Here is a 20,275-nt window from a genome sequence, read left to right as displayed (position 1 = left end):
TTACAAACCAATTCCACGGCATCCATATTCAGCAATCAAAAGAGAGAATAAAATATGGGCAATTCTAAGCCCCTCAAGACAGTCAAGAAAATGTTAATATTTATTCACAAATATGAAGACAGTTTTTCTGAACTCCTGATTGTGTAATTTTACAGTTGAGGTGCATAAACGGGGCCCATTCACACCCTCAGTGCAAAGCTGAAGCACTTGTGTACCTATAGGCCCCAACTCCCTTCCCTTTGTACATCCAGGGATTTCCGTAATAGGTACTTATGGAGAATGTGCAAGTGTGTGTTTATGGTGGGGATGGGGTGATGGGGAGAAATAGGCACCCCAAAGAATTACATTGGAGGGGATGTCTGCTAAGCAGAAGCTTCTTTTGGGGGTTGAGTCTGAAGTGTGATTGTTCAACAAAGCACTCCACTCCTTAAGTGAGGTCAATCAGGTTCTACTTCCCCATGTCGATGGAAAAGACTTCACTTCAAAACTTTGACCCTTGGGGTAAAAACTCCTTTGATTTTTGGTCTCTACCACCCTATGTGAAGTTACCCCAGGGCAGGGGTCAGAATAAGTTTCATTCTCTGGACTGATGACTGTGGGGAATAAATGGTGCCGTGAAACTGCACCACTGTGAAAGGAAGGTCTGGGTGAGGCAGCAGCAGTTGATCTTTCTCCCAGAGAAGTGGGAGTTGTGGAGAGAGAACTTCACTTTTCCTGGTAAAACTAACTGAAATCTCTGAGATGCAGAGATTGAGCCCTACTCTTCTATTCTTGCTGATTCTGAGAACATTTCTAGATGCGCCACTTCTTCAAAGAAGGAGGTTGTAGCCATTAGTGTCATTTGTCAAATATTCCTGGTTCTGCCACCTTCTGAGGACAGGATTGCAGTTCCTGCCCACCCCACCCCCCATGTTTTAGAGGCAGCACGTGACTAGTTTTGGTCAATGAGTTGGAGCAGAAGCGGCATGCGTCAGTTCTAGGGAAGAGCATTCAACTCTATGGGTAGTGCAACACCCATAGAGCTCTCTTTCTCTCTGCCAAGATGATGGGTAATACCAGGGAGTAGACAGACATATAGAGAGAACAAAGGAGAAAAACTTTATCGCTTTAAGACTTGGAAGCTGTTTGTCACTGCTGTATGGTTTAGTCTTTCTTTATTGATATAGATGACAATTTTTCTGTATTACACTCAGTCAAGGGTGTTCCATACCTCAGAAGACCCAGGTACCAAGAGACCAACCAGTTCTTTCAATTCACACACACAGCCACTTCCTAGGCTCAAGGCAACGTTTAGAGAACTGTCAGGACAGCTTTATAGCACCCGCCACCTCACACACTTAAAACCACCTACTCTCTTTCATCCTCATTCCTGACTCAGAGTCAGGACTAGCCCACAAGCCTAATCTTTCTCTTTGCTCATGGTAACATCATTTCAGAGACCCTGTTGTGCTTCCCTACACTGGAACTTCTTGAGAGCCTCCCTTAAACATATGATGGATCTTCCTTACCCCCTCCCAGAGCTCTGATAACACATGGAAAAGCTGGTTTACAGAAGTCTAGGAAAAAAGTCTCTTTTCCCCAGGGTAAATTTCCTACCGGGTAAATGTTAGCATAACTAAGAGATCTGTACCAAGGAAAATTTCTAGTACTTTAATCATCTTTGTTTATTTTCTCTAATTATACAAGAATAATTCCTTTTCTTCAAGGAGGAAAAATTTTTTAATCTATGATAGAACACCTAGTAAACTTTTAGTTATATCTTACCCTACCTTTCTTTTTGGTTTATTTCCATGCACAATTTTCAGCCTAACCCTCACTTGACAATGATATTAAAGTTGCTTGTGCAGGTATGTGCACATGTATTAATATATGTATACATGTATGTCTTTTCTGGCTCTTGGTCTTCCCTCCACAATGATACTGTGCACAATTACAAAATCAAAAATGTTCTAAAAACTGAACATGTTTTGCAAATCAAAAGGTGGCCAAAACCTGACATGAACTGATATAAGGCTACATATGGTCTTTATTTATCTTAGTATGAATATTCATGTTTTACTACAGAAAGAGTAATTAATCTAGTTACAGACCCCACTGGGAATATTATATAATATACAGTTATGAACCACATTACCTTTTAAAAATCTGAAACTAGAAAAAAAGAAAACAAAAACAAGAAGAAAAATGAAAAAAAGGAAAAGAAAAAAGAAAAAAAACTAAAAATAAAAATCTGGGCTGGGCACGGTGGCTCACATCTGTAATCCTAGCACTCTGGGAGGCTGAGGCGGGTGGATTGTTTGAGCTCAGGAGTTCAAGACCAGCCTGAGCAAGAGTGAGACCCTGTCTCTACTAAAAATAGAAAGAAATTATATGGACAGCTAAAAATATATATAGAAAAAAAAAATTAGCTGGGCATAGTGGTGCATGCCTGTAGTCCCAGCTACTTGGGAGGCTGAGGCAGGAGGATTGCTTGAGCCCAGGAGTTTGAGGTTGCTGTGAGCTAGGCTGACGCTACAGCACTCTAACCCAGGGAACAGACTGAGATTCTGTTCAGTTCAAAAAATATATATATTCTGTTCAAAAAATAAATAAATAAATAAAAATCTGAAACACAGGTGGTCCTAAGAGTTACATACAATGGGTTGTAGACATGTATTTCCTTTATCAATTCTCACCCATCAGGCCCAGGTTTTACATCAACAGCAGTCCTATTTTAAATCAGAGACACCTATTAAATCTGACTGCAATTGCATACTCATACTCCACAAGTCTGACCTTTAAAATTCCAGAGACAGTCAGTTAACCCACTCTTCATGGGTCTCGATAGATCCATTTAACGGCTTCAGACTGTGCAGGTGTAATAGGCAGAACAATGACTCCCTCAAAGATGTCCATGTTTTAATATCGAGAACCAATAAATATTTTACTTTAAATGGCAAAAGAAACTTTGCATATGTGATTAAGTAAAAAATCCTAAAATGGAAGATTATCCTGGATTATCCATTGGCCCAATGTAATTGCAAGGATCCGTCTAAGAGGGAGCCAGAAAGTCAGTCAGAGACTGAGATATGACGACAGAAGCAGAGGACAGAGAGAGAGAGAGAGATGTGAAGATGCTACACTACTGGCTTTAAAGATGGAGGAAGGACCCACAAGCTAAGGTATGCATGCAGCCCCTAGAAGCTGGAAAAGGCAAGGAAATCAATTCTAGAAGGAACATAGGCCAGGCAACACTTTCATTTTTAGCCTAGTTATATCAATTTCAGACTTCTGACCCCTAGAACTGTGAAAGAATAAATTTGTGTTGTTTTAAGCCACTAAATTTGTGGTGATTTGTACTAATAGGAAATTAATACAGTGAGGAGTTAGGATAGAAATGCCAACATTAATCCCTAGGGTTTAGCCAGCGTGAACCAATAGCAGACTTCTTCCTTAAAGCATGAGAAATTATTTTCCTCTAGAATTTGGAGGCCCTTTTCCTGATTTGAAAGGAGAGAAAAAAGTAATCCATCACATAGGACAGGTAATTTTCTTCGTCATTTTTTTTTTTTCTTTTCTTTCCTTTGATTGGCAAACTTGGAAATCAAGGTTTGCATGAAAATCATAATGTTTTAAATTTTTTAATTATTTAATAATCCCATCTATAATAATCACAATGTAGAATATTGAATGATTCAGAGGACCAAGGAAAATTAGAATATTCAAAACTCATATATAGGAAATACAATAAAATAAAAACACTGTAAAACTATCTTCTAATAACTGTAAGTGGTGTAGAGTGGTGTAATACTTTCTGAGTACAAAAGCACACCTCCTTTGGTTTTAGGGTCTCCCCAAATTCTGAGATTATTATCCTTAACCAGTGATAGTTTCAGCCACGGGGAATAGGTATCTAGTTTACATGATCATCAGTGTGAGTCTCCGCTGTTTCATTTCTTTGTTTCAGCTCGTTTCTACAAATATCTGCTGAAGGAAAAGGTGATCTCTTAGAATTATGACAGTTTGTAAGTAAGCATTCTCCCAGGACTCAAAAGCAGTTTGTTTTTTTTTAAAATTCACATAGATTATAAACAACTGTATTTAAAACTACACAAAATGAAAATGATTTGGTCAATATAATTCACCTTAATCTTCTGACTTTCCTTTCTTTACAGCTCAGTTTACAATTGGTAATTAGAAGGGAATTACTATCTTTCTTAAAAAACAAAATAGAACCTCCATGCATAGTGAGCAAAAGCAACAAGACGTGGAGGTCACAAATTTTACCTGCCCCTTGGTATTCTTTCCCCCTGATATCTGTGCCCTGGCCTGTCCCACTCCTATACCAAAGCCCTTTCTGAGAGGGGGTGAGAATCCGTTCTGCAGGTTCCCTTCAGCACTAATGAACCCAGCTGATGCTTCAAAGGGATGCTTTGTTAGATGCTATATTAGTCTGCTCAGGCTACCTTAACAAAGCACCACAGACTGGGTAGCTTAAAAAACAGAAATTTATTTTCCACAGTTCTGGAGGTTAGAAGTCCAAGAAATCAAGGTGTTAGAGATCAAGGTAGTTTCCCCTGGGGCATCTCTCCTTGGCTTGCGGATGGCTACCTTCTCACTGTGTCCTCACATGGCCTTTCCTCTGTGCACATACATCCCTGGTGTCCCTTTGTGTGTCCAAATTTCCTCTTCATATAAGAACTACAGTCAGACTAGAATAGTTCCCACCTTAACGGCCTAATTTTACCTTAATCATCTCTTTAAAGGCCCTATCTCCAAATACAGTCACACTTCGAGGTGCTAGAGGTTATAGCCTCAACATAGGAATTTGGGGAGGGGGTGCACAACTCTGCCTCTAACAGATGCTGAGGGAGAAAGGGAAAAAGAAAGCAAAAGTAAGTCAAAGAGACAAAACAGTTCAGCTTATAGAAATGTAAATTTTTTTATTATTGTTTATTTGTTTTAATTAACTTGCCCTTAAAACCTGGTCTATTCCACACTCCTGACCCAGAGAAGAAAAAATCAAGATCTTAGTTTCAAAGGGTTTGTTTGGAGCTAACTCTTTCTTCAGAGATCCCAGGCTGCCCCATGTAGAGAATATTTCTAGGACCCAGAAGCCTCTCATAGTCACTTGATGCCCAGATGGTCCAGGAAGGATTCTAGCACTAATGTCCAATGAGTACCCTCTCATTCCTTCTACTTTCTGATCTCAGGGGCTCAGGGACAAGCCTCCCCCTAAGTAAATAGCAGCTCTACGAAAACTGTATCCTCAGAGTGCAACTCAGCCTACTCTGTGGAGGGACGTGTCTTATTGCAATACCAGGCTGAACAATATAGCCAAAATCCCTTAATCACACAGTCAAAAATGTACATATCAAAGGAACTACACAGGTACACGTACAAGCAAGGCAGAAGTTTTATTGTTGCAGTAATAATTCAAATATAAGAACTGAAAAATCACTATTATGGAAACTTGCTAATAAAACCTGTCACTATGAAATAAAATTCAGCATAGGATGGCTCTCCTGGAGTCTATCCTAAAAGCTTTAGTCACAGAAGAAATCATTAGAAAGTGGTCACTTCATTCCAGAGGTCTAAGTTCATTTCTGAACTCCTCAACTGGAGTTATAGTGAGATGGTTATGTATAGACAGTAAGAATCTCTAATCCATAGTCACAGCAGGTTCTAGCAATGCTATAATATATTTATTTGTTATTTGGTTTATTTATTTCACTTATCTCAAATGATATTTCACATCACATTTAAATAACAAAAAATCTAAATTTTGAAAATATCATTTGTTTTAGTTATTTCTTTATAACATCAAAATAATAAAAACACCAATATTAAACAATATTCCCTTTTTTCTGTTTCCCTTTATCATGTTCAAAAGAAATCTTTTTAAATTATCATAAAGATTCACCTAACCCATCATGTATAAAACTATAAATTTAACATAATAAGCAAATTTCTATAGGCATCAAAAATCTATTTTTTTTAAATCTCACTACACACTAATAGGAAGATTTACATGGATTTTTAGAATTAGGAGGACATCTAAATGGGACTGAACAAACATGTCTAAAATCTTGTGACTTTCAAAATGATAATTTTCTTAGACTCAGCCTATGTCTATGCCATAGAATTATACAATCCCAGGACCTGGAAAGCAACATGGTTGTTTCAGTTCAATCTCTAACACAATAGGAAAATCCCTGCTATGGAATCTGTGACACATTTCATTCAACAGCTACCTCGACGTCACCAATGTTGAAGAGCTTGCTTATTCATAAACAACCTGCGGCATCACTAGAAGGCAAACAGAAATAGGAAGAAAAATAATTTTTGTTAAGTACTTACTATGTTTAGAGTGGGCATCAGGCAGGTTTCAGTTTTGCAACTCAGAAGAGATATTTGATGCCAGTGTGGGAGAGGAATTGGAGAAATAAGGACTCTCAAGTTTAGTTAGGAGACTAATACCACAGCACAAGTGATGATGAAGGCTTGAACCAAGCACATTAACAGTGGAGATGAAAAGTGTGGGGATAGTCTAAAAGAAATTAGCAGGACTCGGTGGAATTTCCATTCAGCACAAAATAACTCTGGGCTGTTTATTCCTGAAAACATATCTGAGTATGACATAGAGTTTCTCTGGCTCTCCTACACTAACTCCATCCCAGAATACAAGTTAACAACATGGCAGTAATAATTATAATAGCTAACATTTATTGAATGTCTGCTATGTGCCAAGCACTCTTCCTTCCAAGCACCCTTCATGTATTTTCTAGTTGAATCCTTACAACAACCCTATAAGATGGGTCTATTATTATGCCCTTTTTAGGCCAAGGGAATTGGCACATGGAGACTTTCAAGACTACTCAACTGATAAGTGGCAAAATCAGGATTCAAAGCCAGATTATCTAAATCTAGAGTCTAAGCTATAGTTCACCTGAGGGTCAGGGTGAAGGAGGCTATTTCAGACAGACAGGGATTAAAAAAAAAGAAGAAGAAAAAGATCATACTGAAGAACACTGCATTCAATTCCCATTTTCCTTCCTCTCCAGATTCTTCTTTCTCTCTAGTTCACTGTCCAGACACCGAAAGATAGTCACCTTATTACGCATCTGAATGATTGGGTTATTTCTAAAGACTTCTCTGTAGGGATGAATGTTTCAAAAGAAACATTACCATTTATTTTCATGAGAATGCAGCAGGCATAAGCTATTATATGGTGTGATGGCTTGTAATAATTTCAAAGCAAAGTGCTACCATTGAAATGATTTTTAGGAAATATTGCCAGACATTAACATTGAAGTAAATGGATTTCCAATGCCCTTATTGTTCCCATTTGTTCATTATGCTTTAAGTTGTTTAGGTTTTAAGACATATACTCCTTTCTAAGAAAGACTGCACTTATTCTAAGAAATATATCCATTGTTCACAGGCATGTCATAAAAGTCAAAGAATTCTTGAGATATAAATGATCTTATGGATTATCAAATGTTCCCTGGTTATATAGTATATAAAGAACTGAGCAGTTATGTCAAGGGCTTTGTGCAAATTTACAGAGAATGACAGAAGTGGAATAAGCACTTAGACCCCTGAAATCAGTGCCCTGTGTTGAGAAAGGAACCTTAAAATGTCATCTACAACGTTCTTGGCCAAGTGCTCTTCACGCCCATGCATTAACATCTCTAGTTAGGAACTTATCACCTCCCATAGAAATAAAATCTCTGCCTAATGAAAGAGCTTCCAGGTGGGCTTTTCTAACCTCCCTGGCAAACAACTCACCTTTTAAGCTCTAAGTGTTCAACAATCACATATTAGATACCCATAAAAATAATAGGAATGCATGGTGATGCAGTGCTTCTGCTTCTGATGGTTTTTGTCTAGTGGGGATGAAGCAGACTTATAATGCAGTGTGTAAAGTGCTATGCTAGGTCCATATGGAAGTTATTATAGCAGGGTAGTAGTGATTAGAGACTTAGAAAATCCTCCCTGTCCCCTGGGATAGTATTTGAGACTGAAATCTTCTTCCTTGTTTATTGCTTCTGATTTAAGGGGCTTAGCCTTAGCTCAGTAAGGCTGTGTTGATGACTTGGGCGGGTAGCACTGACGAATGCTTTTTAAGTCAGAGCAGATGAAATGACAGTAAATGTTTCCCAACAAATCTTTGAGTAAAGAAAAGTCAAGATCTTCCCCCAAAGTAACAGAACTTCCATTTCAATCTCACCATTTATGTCCCCTTAAAACATCTATCAGAACTATTACTGATGATAATGGAAAATCCGGAATGAAAGCTAGCTATAAATGTATAATCCCAGATTTCCTAAAAACTGAGACAAAATTCAGGGAACTGAAGAAGTCGTAGGTCACAGGGGCTGTCTATACATCTTGGCAAAAGATCTAGACAAGATTCAGAAATGAACATATGTTTATAGTTCATATTAGTAGACTCAGGCAATAGACTTGTGAGTACTAAAAATGTCTTACCATATGCTATTATGTAAAAAGCCAAGTAGTTGGAGTCAGTTAAACTAGATTTTAATCCCAGATCTTCCTACTATTACTTATATAATCTTGGGATTTAGAAAAAAAAAATCTATCCAAGTCCCAAGTTTTATTCTTAGCTATAAAATGAAAATCATATCAAACTAGTCCATTGTTTCAAGATTAAAATAACTAATTGTATGTAAAGTTGCTGACAGAAGGATAGCAAAACAAAATTATTTCTCTTTTCTTTCCCCAACCCTCTTCTCCTGATTTAGTGGTTAAGGATCTTACTTATCTAACACAGAAGGTAACTCTTCCTCCCTAGAATATACAACCCCCAACACACAACAAGAACCATGCATCCTTATGAGGACACACCACTACCCAGACACACAATCCTGCAATGAGGATTTACAAAACTCAAATCATGGTCCTCTGCTTCTAGAGGCCCAGATTCTGATCCCTGGAGCCTCCGACAGACAATATTAAAAATCAGGCTTCCGACCACTACCTTAGAACTTAAAGTCCAAAAGTACACATGAAGCTAAAGCTAACCTCAGAAAGTTCTGAGTCTTCGCTATCCATTTCCAGCACACACTTCTCTTGGAAAACTCATGGTCAGCTAAACACATCTTGCTCTGACTCTAGATACCCTTATTCAACACACAAGCAGTCCCCTCAAGTGTCCACATCCACAAAATACTTTAGGCTCCCCACCTACCCTCTGGACTCATCCTCCTACTCATCATCTTCCTCTCAAAACTTTCCATTGTGCCCTCTGGAGGACAAATCCTAAAGTCAATGTTTACACTTTAGTTAATGTTGTGTCCACTTTCTAGGCTGATTTGCAACCTGAGTGTTCTACTTTTCAGTGGTGCTCCTAAATGGAAGCTGCTCCACCCATACCCATGTCTCTCTGCTTGGGCAATGGCTGCAGAGGCTCTTTTATCTCCATCTGGGCTCCTAGGTAGTCCCACACTGGATATGTGAGCCTAAGAGAACTATTTAATCTTGGCAAGAGTCAGTTTCCCCATTAGTGAAGTGGAAAATATAATGGTAGCTATCACTTAGATTGCTTTTACAACTAAATGAGACAATATATATAAAGCACTTTGATTAACAAATGGCATTAAGTACTCAATAAATTACAGCTATTATTTTCATTGTCCACATCATCTTTGTCACCATAATTACCATCTAATCTTTCATTGCTTTTAACAGGTATAATTTTAGTGCAGCTGCAATATATTTGTGTATCTCCGAATCCCCAAAGGACAATACTCAATACACAGTAGGAATAGAACCATTTAATTTTCTTTTTCTGGGATATTTTTCAACACCAACAACCAATTCTTGGATTCTCTGGACACCTACTGGGTACTGAACAATTCAGTTCAATTCTGACACTAACTACCTGGAGTTAGCACAGACCCCATAGTTTAAGGGATCAATCCTACAAGACTGTCCCCGACTTCAGATGCCAGTTGCAAGTCCCAAGCCTCCCATATTTCTGACCAACCAGCCATAAATATGGAGTTCCCCCAACCCCCGCCTCAGGCTCAGGCTCAGTAATTTGCTAGAGTGGTCCACAGAACACGGGGGGGAGAGCACTTTATTTGTACGTCTTGGTTTACCATAAAAGACATAAATGAATAACCAGACAATAGGTACTTAGGAAAGGTCCAGAAGGGTCTTGGGTGCAGCAGCTTCTACCCTGTGGAGTTAGGGTGCATCACCCTCCCAGCACAGGATTGCATTCACAAACCCACACGCACTCTGAATCCCACCAGCTAGGGGATTTTACGGAGGTTTCATCATGTAAGTATGATCTGTTATTAACTCAATCTCCAGCTCCTCTCTCCTCCCGAGAAATTAGAGGGGGGAGGCTAAAAGTTCTAGGCTTCCAATCAAGGCTTGGTCTTTCTGGTGATCAGCCCCCATCCTGAAGCTATCGAGGGGCCCACCACTAGTTATCCCAGTAGAGCAAAAGACGCTCCTATAACCCAGGAAATTGCAAGAGATTTAGGAGCTCTGTATCAAAAACTAAAGACAAAGACCAAATAATCAGAACACATAACATTCTTACCACTCCTGTTACAAGGCTTTTAGGGGATCTGTGTCAGGAATCAGGGACAAAGTCCAAATACATATTTCTACCCTTATGAAAGCCATAGGAAGTTCTACAGTATTTTGACAAAACTTTGTAAACCTTATTGATTAAAGGAGGAAAGGAAGAAACTAACATGTTCCAGTTGAGGTAAAAGTGTTTATCACCAGAGAATACATGTGGTGTAGGAAAATCTCTCTCTCTTTTTCTGGGGGTCACAAATACGGTTAAATTTACCATCACCTTATAAAGCAAAAGACAAGTACATTAGTGAACTGATGACAAGTATACCCTGCACTTTGATTTATGTTCTGTGATCCAATCTCCACATGAAAAATAAACCAAGGAGCACTCAGAGTAAGTACCATGGGTGCTTGGAGAACAAGCAAGCAAACAAAGACAGCAGCCAGCCCTGGCCAAGTGGGTTTGTTGCAGCCTCCAGGTTCGTCCGGTGCCATCGTGTCCAGCTGAACGTCCATCACAGGATCCACCCAGAAGATGATGCATGCAGTCGCTACTGTGTTCACATGTGGGTTTTTTTTCTTTCTAACTCAAAATTTTATAAGTAACCTTATCTAATATAACTATTTCCTTGATCATAATAGCATTTATCATGCTTAGGGGGATGAAATGAGTAAGCAAAAACCCTTCTAGAATGTCTTTTTCAGGAAAAAACTCTTGTTAAAACAAAGCAAAACAGCTAGAGAATCACTGCACTTAAACCAGATCTGGAAAACTTCAAGTTCATGCCAGGAATTCACTGAAACTATGAGGTAATGAAGTAGACAGACAACATATAAAATGATTATAATCTACTTGGCTATTCCACAGCAGTCAACAGAAAAATGCCAAGGTGAGTTTTATTATTAAAAAATGTCAATAGCCAAAAGTGTGCAATTTTTATATTCAGTGTGAACAGAGCTATATGGACAATGTATCTTCATTTGGTTTATTTCAGAATTGTTGTTAAAATTTTCAACTAATCTAGGTTATAAGACTCTTGAACGGAGGGATTCAGTTATCCTTATTATTAAGAACTAGGCCCTGCACAAAATAGGCACATTAAAAAATATGCTCTCCTCTTATTTCATACAGTCAAGAGAGGAAAAAAGGGAAAAAGATACATGTGGTTTGTTGGAGCACTTCTGATGGCCACTATGCATTATAACATTCCAGGAAACTCCTCACTTCTAACCCAAGGAAATTGAGATGGTTGGTCACCCTATAATATGGTGAGATATATATTATTATTCAATACTCTATTAACTTACTGACCGATTTTTTAAATAGGCTCTTGATTACTCTTAAGCATGTAGATTTGCATTTTCTTTTCCATAAATTAAGGTATATAATATTCTGATAAAGGATAATTTCACTTGTGCTTAAGCCATGGTGGAATTCTGCCTTGTTCAAAATGCAAATAGATTTCTCTGATTTCATTATTTTGCTCTGCAGAATTTTAGAGCCTTAAAGAGGAAACTAATAAGTTCCATCATTATTTCAAGTCAAATTTAGGTCTTTATGTAACACAGAATATGTTTCAGAAAGGTGCCAAGATTTTCCTTTCCAAGAAAGAACTTCACCAATTAAGGTACTCGTTTATAAAACTTCACTAACTATCACATTTGATAAATAGATTTATTTCCACAGCTTCTATAGCTAATCACAGAGATGTAGGTGTTTACGTTGAATAGCTCCTCTCAGTAGCTGACACCATGAGGCCAGGAACTTTGAAAGGTTTTAATGTTCCAATGCAGGACAAATGTATGTATGCCATGTTGTTACAAAATTACATGGACCTTACAGTCACTGCCTATAGAAATGTTTTCCTCTAATTTTGATGTTGAAAGTTGATCATCCAGTTCCTTCAACTACCATTTATCAAATTTAAGATTTTGGTAGTTTGACATAAAATCATTAAAATATAAAAGGGTATCCAATTTTAAAGTACTTTACCTAAAATACTCAAAATTGAATATTTGCCACGTTTTCTGATCATTACTACCCAAAGGGTATGGGAAAAAATAATCAATCAGGCATCTTAAGATTTGAGTTCCAAACCCCTGAGTATAGAATTGTATCACCTGCTGATATTCTGACCTTTTACTATTTTGGTAAAATGGTTTTTGCCAGTTACTGAAGATGAATTTTAGTAGCTCCTGTGGCTTGAAAGGGAAATTATGACCAATAAGCATCCTAATTAGTTCAATTTTTAGAGTTATAACATTAGTAATTGGCCAATATACATTTTAACAATCCAGGCTCCAAAACCTGATTGCCTGAGTTGGAATCTGCCTTTGATCACTTACTCTCTGCGTGACACTGGTAAGTTAATTAAACTCTCTGTACCTTATTTTTCTCATCTATAAGATAGGGATAATCATAGTACCTATCTCAAAGGGGACTGTGAGGGATAATTGAGTTAATACATGTAAAGCTCTTAGAAGAATGTATAATACATAGTAGGCTCCCAGCAAATGTTTTATTATTTATCATTATTTTATGGAATATTTAATGTTTTATCTTAGTGATTAAATTATATTTTCTTAATAAGAAGAAAGAGAACAGTTTGATTACAAAGATTATTTAACATGCATTTTTCCCATACAAAAGTAATACAATCTTCAGCTACAGTTTAATTAAAGATTAAATACATAAACGATAATGTGCCTTAGTCATGATAGACACTGTGAATCAGAAAATGTAAGGTCACTGGATTAATATTTCATAGCTAGCACAGTTAACTACTTTAAAGTTAAAAGATTTTAAAATTCTAATGGGGATATACATTTAATTTACAGAAACCAGAATTTCCAAGTTGATTTAAAATTCACCTTTTCCTCACCCTCACAGAGAAATTATTCATATTTTACAAAATTTTCAAGTTCTATAATTAGCCCTGCTAAAACAAGTAAACAAACAAAAACACATCTGCATATCAAACAAGTATTTTGAAGTTCAGGTACATGCCAGAGGTCAACAGATTGAATGGGCCTTTCACATTATGCTGAATATTTTTTATTACCACTATTTCCTACAGAATATAATTGCTTTTTGTAATGGTATGAAAATATCTTCTGGGTATAAATTATTTGGAAGAAATATTGGCACATGTTCTTGAAGAAAATAATAAGTCTCCCAGTGGTTTTACGAAAACACATGGGCTGATTGGTCCTTTTCTCTAAAAAGCAAGTACATTAGATGATCATATTTAAGATTTATTAGGTGGGTAAGTACATTTATGTTTTAATGAAATCTTTTAAAAATACTAGGAGAACTTAGCTAGAGAGGAGTTATCTTTTCCCCTGGTGTTTCTGCCAGGTGAACTGGGAGTGAGAGCCCTTAGGAATAATACCAGAGGCTGGGCAGGTGACAATAAAAAATTATTATGGGAAAAATTCCTATTAATAAGTATTAATACTCAGGGATATTGAAGGTTTTGAGAGGAAATCACACACACACACTTTGGTAATTGTATCAGTCATCTACACAACAACATGCTGCAAAAAAAAGCCATCTATGCAACAATATGTTGCAAAAGAAGACCATCTAAAGCTCAATAGCTTACAACCACAGGGACATATTTCCACACTCATAGGTCTGAGGATCAACTGTGGTTCCACTGACTGGGCTATGCTTAGCTGGGTAGGCAGCTGTGCTTCAGGCTGTAGTTGGGCTCAGAGATCTGCATTACATATTTGTAATCTGAGATCCAGGCTAATGATCTACCTGGGAATCTTCTGAGTGATCCTCAGAGTGCAAAATATGGCAAGAACTTTTAAATCTTCAGCTTGTGTCATGTCTGCTAACATTTCATTGGCCAAAGCAAGTCATATTATCAAGCCCAACATCAATGAGGCAGGTAAACATACTCAACCCACATGGATTCCTGACCTCCTACCTGGGCCTTGCCAACTACCCTTACTCTGGGGGTTGGTTGCCATAATTTCCACATCTTTGACAAATGGCTGAATCTCTGGAATCATGGTATTGGCAATAGCCTGGTTCAAAACCAAGTCTCTTCTATGATTTTCCAACAGTAGCCCTGTGATTCCAATTGATGGTAACTCTTGAAAGAGCTAGCCCAGAGCTGGGTTAGAATAAACCTCTTCCCCTCCTTGCTTATTATCTTCTCTCAATAGGCCTTCTGCTGAGTTCCCAGAGTACCTCATGGCTCAGGCCTTCTGGGCAAGGACACTGGACAAATATTGGTACAATGCACACCTAAAAATTTACTACCTTCTTAGGCACTTTCTTAACCAACTTTGAACTTTTCATTTCTTTTACACACATATAATTTAATAAAGAATTCTTCTTGTAGTAAATTTAATATATAAAATTATGTTATATTGCCTTTGCACTATTTGGATTAAGGTAAGTAGGCAGCTGAGATAGTTTAAGTTTTAAGCCACTGGCCTAAGATCACAAGTTTTAATAAAAAGAAAGATAAAGTAAAGCCAAGTTCTTTCTACTTTCATTTCATTGGGTCTATATCTCTGCATCTCCCTGTAAGTCTGCTTAGTCTGTGTTATGGACTGAATATTTTTGTGTCCCTCCAAAATCTGTATGTTGAAATTCTAACCCCATTGTGATGGTACCAGGAGGTGGAACCTTTGAGAGGTAATTAGGTCATTAAGTGTGGCACTCACATTAATGAGATTAGTACCCTTTATAAAAGGGGTCTGGAAGAGCTCTGTCATTCTTTTATTTTTTATTTTTTATTGTTATGGGTACATAATAGTTATATATATTTATAGGGTACATGTGATATTTTGATATAGGCATACAATGTGAATTAATCAAATCAGGATAACTAGGGTATCCAGTACTTCAAGCATTTATCATTTCTTTGTGTTAGGAACATTCCAATTTCATTCTTGTTAATGTATACCCTAACTTATTGTTGATTAAAGTCACCTTTTTGTGCTATCAAATATTGTTCATTGTATCTAACTATCTAATTATATTTTTACACCCATTAATCATGCCCAGTTTATCCCCCACTTCCTGCTACCCTTTCCATCTGGTAACCATCATTCTATTCTGTCTCCATGAGATCAATTGTTTTAATATTTAGCTCCCATATATGAGTGAGAACATGTGAGATTTGTCTTTCTGTGCTTGGCCTATTTCACTTAACACAATGTTCTCCAGTTCCATCCATGTTGTTATAAATGGCAGGATTTCATTCTTTTTTGTGATTATATAATATTCCTTTTTGCTATGTGAGGAGGCAATGAGAAATTGGCAGTCTGCTACCCAGAAGAGGACCTTACCAGAAGCCAATTGTGTTGGTACTCTGATCTCAACCTTCAGCCTCCAAAACTGTGAGAAATAAATTCCTTTTGTTTATAAGCCACCCAGTCTATGCTACATTGGCATAGCACCCCAAACTAAGACAATTTGCTATAGTTAAAACCTGAAAAATTGTCTGTTTACTCCTCAAATGTTATTTACTTAGCGTATTCAATGAAACACAAGAGATTAAAGACCTTTTAATCAACTTTTTAATCTTCTCACAAAAGGTACAGTTTTTAACATGAATCTTACAATTTTCATTAGTGTGCATTTGAATGAATAAATTTAAGCATTTAATCTTAACTCCTGTTCTTTTTTCATTCCTCCCTGTAACACAAATTGTCATCTTCACTGACTTGTTTCCACAAATGTAAAAAATGCCTTCATCCTTGCAAAGATTTTCTAATTTTTAATAAGATTAAGCGTTAGACTTAAAAGTCCATGCTTTAATATATTTCACCTGTTAATTTATTCATAAAACAACTACTGGCTGAGCACTTTTTGTGAATAAGCCTGTGCTGGGCACTAGGGATGCAACATCAAACACAGAGATAATGATTTTTGCCCTATAATCACAGTCCTTTCTATTTTATGAGATATCCTCAACACTAATGCAATTTGAAAGGCTTATAATATTACTACTTTTGTAACATTTTAATCTCTGGACATCCTATTTGTCTCCTGTAGTTTTACTGATATTCAGTATTCACCACAGATACTGTGCTGTTGCCCTGGTCAAGTTTTAACTGCGTTAGAAAGAGGATTTCATTTCATTTCTTACCATTGTCTTATTTAAATATCCTTATCTGAAGTATCTTTAATAAAGCTAAATAATTGATTATATGTGAAAAATATGTTCATAGATACACTAGTCACAACATTTTACTCTGGTTAATTTATTGTTTCATCCATGGAAGGTCAGAAATTCTTATGATTATTGCCTTCTCTTAAATATTAAATATATATATATAATAATAAGCTTGGAAAATTCTGCTCCTCTGAAATTCACTAAAATTCAATATGTACACTACTAGGAACAAATGTGAAAAACAAACAATAATTTCAACCTATATATTTTTGTACTAGAAACATTTGACATAGATCAACACTTCTTTTATTTTCTACCTTCATATAATCTAAGTACTGGTTTCAGAGCTTGATCTTCTTCCCTTAAAATAAATAATATTTCTCATAATATTGAATAAATAATTACTGGGGCTAAATTCACATAGGCTTGTAAAATAAACAATTGAATTATGAACTATAGAAGCATTTCTTTTATTCTTATTTTCATTTTAAGTTCTTAATACATTTGGATACTTTGCATCCTAAGTTATTATATTACATAATATGAAGTCAAATGAAATTATTTACATGTGACCCTTTTAGGTCTATATAATGTCAATTTTCATGTCTCAGCCTAACATTTATTTGTCTCTCTTCCCAGAATGTAACTCTTTATGATCAGGGACTATATCTTATTCCTATTTGGATAAGATAGATGCCCATAAAGGTCTTCTTGCACCTGAAGAATTATCTAGATTTGGCTCAAGCATTCTTTCTACAGTCTCAAGTGCCTTTTGCAAGATTATAACTACCCAGAAAGGGTAACTCTAGTCTTGACTTCAAGTTGTTTCTAAAGGGTTCTTGTGGGGATCAAATGGGAAGATACATTTGAAATCCTGAATGCAATGCCTGGCACATAGTAAGTCTGTCACACTTAAAAGTGTCAATAAACTTAGTAATTTAGTAATCAATAAACTTTAGTAATCAATAAACTTATTACTATTATTGCTAAAACAGGGACATGAACATGGTGTAAGTGACAACTTATATGGAGTTCTACCAAGAGTAATGAGAGAAATATATCAGCTAAGGCTTTCTGGAGGTATCTCAAAAGACTGAATAGGTTTCACAGATACATGGGGTAAGGATTATGGAGAAGGGCTGTGTCAAGTAGCCAATATGACCAGAATACAGGGAGGGCCTCTGCAGATGAGGTTGAAAGTGTCGATTTAGATTTTAAAGTAGCCAATCCTGTAGCCACAACACATTCACACTTTCAACAGTTCTTGATGCATTTGGGAAGAAACACCTTGTATGTATCTGTGTGATCATTCCTTCCCTTTAATAAATAGAGTGGTGTCTGGATTCACTGAAATCCTTTCTCATCCTTTGACCCAGCACCATATGCTTCCATAGAGATTTCTTATATTGGTTTCTCAAGATTTCAAATATTATTCAGTAATATTCCCATGCAGTTTAAAAATCATGCAGTATAAATGCTAGATGGACTAGACAAAAAGTATCATTCAACATTACCTTTTCAATAAATATTTCTGTGTCCCATACTATTAATATTATACCATTTACTTTGATGTCCTCTAAATTGGTCTTGAGGGTAAGGAATTAAAGACAAATTATTTCTGAGAAGAACACTTCACCCATTGAAACTTTTCTTGTCACATTAAAAAAGAAGAAAAAAAGAATAATTTTCTTCTTTTTTTAATAACTTTTCACAGCACTTACTATGTTCCAGGGACTGTGCTAAGTAAGCACTTTTTATACCTAATCTTATCAAACTCTCACACCCACTTTGTGAGGTATCATTATCCCCATTTTACAGAGGCAGAAACTGAGGACTACCCCAAGCTAGGCCATTTGCCCCATGTCCCACTGTGAGTAAATGAAAGAGCCAAATCTAATCCTAGATTTATCTGACTTTAGAATCTGGGTTTCAGCAACTGATCCCTATGAACAGCTGGGAGCTCTGTTACCAATCTGCATATATACCACAGCTAAACCTTGGCTTAGGCTAAAGCTCTTAACCAAGGTATAGCCATATGAGTATTCAAAATTCCCCCATTCATCATTCTATTGTGAAGAACAAGAATATGTTAGTTTTATTTGCACATTTGCCTTCTTGAAATGTGCCATAAGTGAAAAGAGAAATAACATTGGGTCATTTCTAGGAAATGTAAGCATATATAATCTACATATATTTATATATTTATTTATGTAAAATAAATAGCTAGGCAGTAGTGACTCTGATAAAGACACTTTTTATTTAAACAAATTCTAGTTTTCAGTAAAAGCTGAACAAAATCCAAATTACTGAACTTACTAATAGTTGTTCTAATTGTCTCCTTGAAGGCAAAGGCTATTGCTCATTTATCTGTGTACCCCACACACCTGGCACAAGTCCTGGGGAATGGCACTTGGTAAAGGTCATTGAGTTTAATTTATTTAAAGGAACTCTGAAGAGACATGCATAAAATGTAGGTGTCTGGGCTTCAGAGTCTTCAACAAAATGTGCCACAATGAACAGATATGCCAAAAGCAGTTAAAAAAATCTAAATTGAAGCTGTGTTTTCAAACGTGCCATCATTCTTAGTTTACTTGATTAGAAATAAAAAGAGATAAATTTGTGCTTGCTTACTATATGCTAAGGAATATGCTAAAGGCTTTACATGGAGCATCACATTTAACTTCCATTCTCATTTTACTCATTATGAAGTTGAAGTTTAAAGAGTTTAAGTAACATGGTCTATGAATAGTGAAGGCAGGATTTAAAGCCCAGTAACTTTACTATCATTTAATTTCCCTACACCTATACAGCATCTTGAAAAGTACTAATAATCTATGTTTTCTCATTTATAAAATTATACAGTATGATATTATAGTTCTGTTTATCCATAGCTAAAATCTGTATTTGTCTGGCATCATAAAAATACCTATCACAAGGGATTTGTCTTAAAGATTTGCCCTTAAGTGGTTCTATTTTTATCTTTTTTTTCTATTTTTCTATTCGTATAATATTTTAATAATAGAGGTAGGAGGGAAAAGGAATGGAATGAGGAAATGTTTCTATTATCAAAGTGTTTCTTCAATTACCAGCTTTCCTCTTCACAACTACATAAATAAGGACATTTTAATACCCTAATTAATATCCATTTTTAACTCTATGTTATGTTTTTATTGCTATCCTCTCATTAAAAATCTAATGAGCATTAGCATACTGACAAGGATAATAAATGCCAACAATTCATATTCAGTTATTAAAGCTAATGGTTTTCCCATTGGAATGTAATCTATGCTTCAGCTTTTTTGCCAAAAGCTCAATGATACTTTTATCTCCAGCCAACCAATTGCACATTTAATTTAATACCTATTAAATGCAAACAGCAACCCAGAAATTACATTAGAGTTGTTACTCGAGCCAACTAGAAAGTGAAGATTAGGTAAAGGACTAATGTTATTCGCAGAATAGTAATGATAAGCAAATTCCTGCTTCAGCAAAGTGGCTTGCTTGAGTAGACAAAATAAGTCATACGACAGGCCCTGGGTCCAAAAGCAGGACAGATGTTGCTGCTTCTCACATATGCTGAGAGAAATATC

Source organism: Eulemur rufifrons, chromosome 2 (assembly GCF_041146395.1).
Source record: "Eulemur rufifrons isolate Redbay chromosome 2, OSU_ERuf_1, whole genome shotgun sequence".
NCBI lineage: Eukaryota > Metazoa > Chordata > Mammalia > Primates > Lemuridae > Eulemur > Eulemur rufifrons.
This window is presented reverse-complemented; position numbering follows the sequence as displayed.